Below are 3,709 nucleotides of genomic sequence, written 5' to 3' on the forward strand. Positions count from 1 at the left end.
TGACCCATTCATTTTTGCTTACGGCAAAGGCTACCTCCCCGCCTTCTTAAACCCTGAGACTGTTATAGACATAGTAAGTATACAAATTCTTTTGGTTATATTCTACTCCATTTTATCAATAATTTTTTTTATTTTTTTATTTTTTGCCTTTTTCCGAAATGCTTGACAAGAATTAGAATCGATCAAAATCTTTAGCATTTTAATAGTTACTTACTTTTGGTTTACAATCCAATAATCATATAAAAAAAAGTTGATTTACTTCTTCAACAAACTCAAACTTTTTTTTTTTTTTTTTTTGTAAATTTTTATCTCAGTAATAGTCTTCCCTTAGGAACATACACGTTGAGATAGCCCTACAAATAAATATTTATTGTACTTATGAAATGAATTAATCATACAGATTCCAGTTGATATGGTTGTGAATGCAATTATTTCTGCAATGGCAAAGCATGGAATTACCAGGAAACCAGAGCTTAACGTCTACCACGTTACATCTTCTAGGGTAAATCCAGTGACGATGACATTCCTATTTGATGTGTGCTATGAACATTTCAAGTCCTCTCCAATCAAAGACTTGAAGGGTAAAGAAGTTGAGGTTAAAAGAGTCAAATTTCTTAGCTCATTGGAAGACATCTTCTCACATATATCAGGAGCTATTATTCCAAAAAATGGGGTTGTTTCTCAAGAACTCGAAAGAAAATTTTGCGAGAAGAAAATAAAGCAAACGAAATATATGATACAGATGTATGAGCCATATTTATCTTCACGGTGGTAAGAGTTTTTTTTTTTCCCTGATCATACATGGTTAGGTAGTGTTAAGATCTTTTAAATTAAATTACTTCAAAAGTTGAACCATGTTATTTGATTTATAGTATAAATATAAATCATTGGCCAAGGAGTTCACTCCGGTACAGTAGTTGGTAAACTTGAAGGGGAAAGAGACATCACTTTGGGCTCTGTTGATTTACTATGTGATGATTTTATTGCCTGGCGATATGAAGACTATTAACTTACAAATAATGAAATTAAGCTTTATAGTTAATTGGCTAAATATTTTCTTGAAAATTTGTATATTTAGGTTTGAAAGCAGCGATACCTACAAATTGTGGGAAGCTATGTCTTTAGAAGAGAAGTTGAGTTTTGGATTCGACGTGAAGAGCTTGGATTGGAAGGACTATTTTTCCAATATTCATATTCCAGGTCTGAGGAAATATGCAATGGAAAGTAAATTGAGGCCAAAATTATAATATTTATATTAAAATGGGTCGAAGACAGCTTGTGCAACGTGGAAACTAAATAATTTATGCCAAAGTTATTGTAAAAAGTCTTGTATTTTATATAAAGTCAGTTCAATATTCTCGTAGAAGCTATTTTCAACTCTTAATTGCTTGACTCTCAAGGGTATTCTATAATTTTCAACCTTTTCTATCGAATTTCGGGTTAAAAAATATTTTTAACCTTGCAAAATCATATGATCGATGTCCTTAATAGGAAAGAATGTTCACTCCAAAACATGACAAGGAAGGAATGATTAAATGTAGACTCTGATGACAAAATATTTCACCTTTGTTATGATTATTATACATACTTTGCTCCCTTTTTAATGCCATATTTTGGCTTGTATTGCTATAATCTGTATAAATCTAAAGTTGTTTTAATTTTACTTATTAGATGGTGTGATAGGATAGACATCTCATCTGCATGCTTTAAAGAAGTTTATTAATCTGAAAGAGTAATGATTTTTATTAACTGAACTTACAATGTACAGAAAGCAATGTTGCTTTATATAGAAGCTGAACTTAGCAGCTTAACAACTAGTAACAGACTAATTAACAACTAACAGAAAGCTGACGTGGACTTAACAGAAGATAACGTAAATTCTTTCCCAAGTTCAAGCACAATCCAGAGTTGACCCGAGGTAAAATGGCATCTTGAGTTTCTTCCGAGGAAGAACTATTTCGTTACCGGTGCCACCGGTTTCATTACTGATTATTATAGGCAATAACTCACCGTAAAATTATATATATATATATGCTGAATAAACTCTTGCATGGCACTTTTGTGCAAAAAATAAAAATCCAACTTGAGCTCGGGGAAGCACAGGGGTCCTAGCTCGGATGCCGCACTAAACGAACCGAGCAAAATACTCACCCAAGGCAAGTGACAGCATGCAGACAGGTGTCAACAAACCGCAACACTCATTGCAACACCTAAGGAGTCTATCAAGCTGTGAGCACCATGTGCAATACATGCAGCTACTTCGTTTAACTAGTGACTACTCTCCGACAAACTATAGTTAATCACAATTGCAACTAGGATTAAATGCAATAATGCCCTGACGACCTCGACTGTCCAACACCTGTTAGGGTCGACAGTAATCATCTCGCTAACGTAGTCCCCACTCACAACTACCATTGCAAACTCTTATAAATACCACGATCAAAACCCTTAAAGAGAATGAGGCAAATAGAGAATATAAATACTTACCCAAAATAAAAATAGAGAATAGAAAGAGAGTACATTGCATATCAACTGTAATCACATTCTCTGTAATCACGAATCTCAATAAAAAGAAATAGTGGACGTAGGCTCGATTCTTTGGCCGAACCACTTTAAAAAGCTTGCTTCTCCAATTATTATTTCTCTATCTTCATCATCTTTGACTCCGACATTGTCCAATCCATACGTGCCCATCTTTTATGGTTCCCAGGAATCACACACCCATCCTGCTCGGTTCCTCTTGTGGTCAACCGAGCTTCTCTAGTTGATGCATGTTTGAGTCTCGATGTTTTGGTGGTACGAGAATTCGCATCAGCATTTTGGTACTTAAAGGAGGGCTAGGGCTAAAACCTTCCAATTTAAGCCGATTCCGATTTAAGACGTGCCACTAGATTAACCACAACTTTCCGATAGAAATGGCATGACGGAAAAGAACCAACCAGAGTCAAATTGGCGTTAATCAGATTGACGCCTTTGAGACGGAAGGNAAATAAAAAAAATAAAAAAAATAAAAAAAACTTTTGTGTTATCTATTTTAACAAATTAGATAAAATTTACTATCATTGGTTTGAGAATATTTTAAAAGAGACAACACTTTGAAACGTGTCAATGAAGAGATCTCTCATATTTTGAGGATAAAAAAAATAAAAAAAACTTTTGTGTTATCTATTTTAACAAATTAGATAAAATTTACTATCATTGGTTTGAGAATATTTTAAAAGAGACAACACTTTGAAACGTGTCAATGAAGAGATCTCTCATATTTTGAGGCTTCTAAATTTTTCTTTAAGGAAAAAAAAAAATTTGATTTCTTGAGTTTCAAGGAAAAATGTTAGATTTTAGTAATTTATAAGTAATATTTTCTTGTCAAATAATACAGTGTCACATGTATATTTATTTTAAAGCAATATTGAAAGTAATATTTTAGTAATTAATAAGTAATATTGGAAGTAAAAATTTATAATGAATTGAATTATACCATTTGTAATATGAACATAACATAGAATACTAGAAATATGTTATTTGACATCAACATCTATTAACCACCCTCGGGGACTCTTAGGGTATTACCCAAAAGGTCTTGAGTTCGATTCACATCAGTTGCTACTAGGGGTGGCATTGGAGGTTTACTCAACTGTTAATTTCAGGGTCCAAAAGATTATTTGAGGTGTATATAAGCTAGCTCGGACACCTTAGTCACATAAAAAAA

The 3,709-nt window shown here is 33.1% G+C and overlaps 1 pseudogene; it reads left to right on the top strand.

Moving 5' to 3' along the window:
* Positions 1-1,433, top strand: part of LOC116106423 — a 17,799-nt pseudogene extending 16,366 nt beyond the window's left edge.
* Positions 1,434-3,709: the final 2,276 nt, after the last annotated feature.

Source organism: Pistacia vera, unplaced genomic scaffold, assembly GCF_008641045.1.
Source record: "Pistacia vera cultivar Batoury unplaced genomic scaffold, PisVer_v2 Contig514, whole genome shotgun sequence".
In the NCBI taxonomy this organism is placed as follows: domain Eukaryota; kingdom Viridiplantae; phylum Streptophyta; class Magnoliopsida; order Sapindales; family Anacardiaceae; genus Pistacia; species Pistacia vera.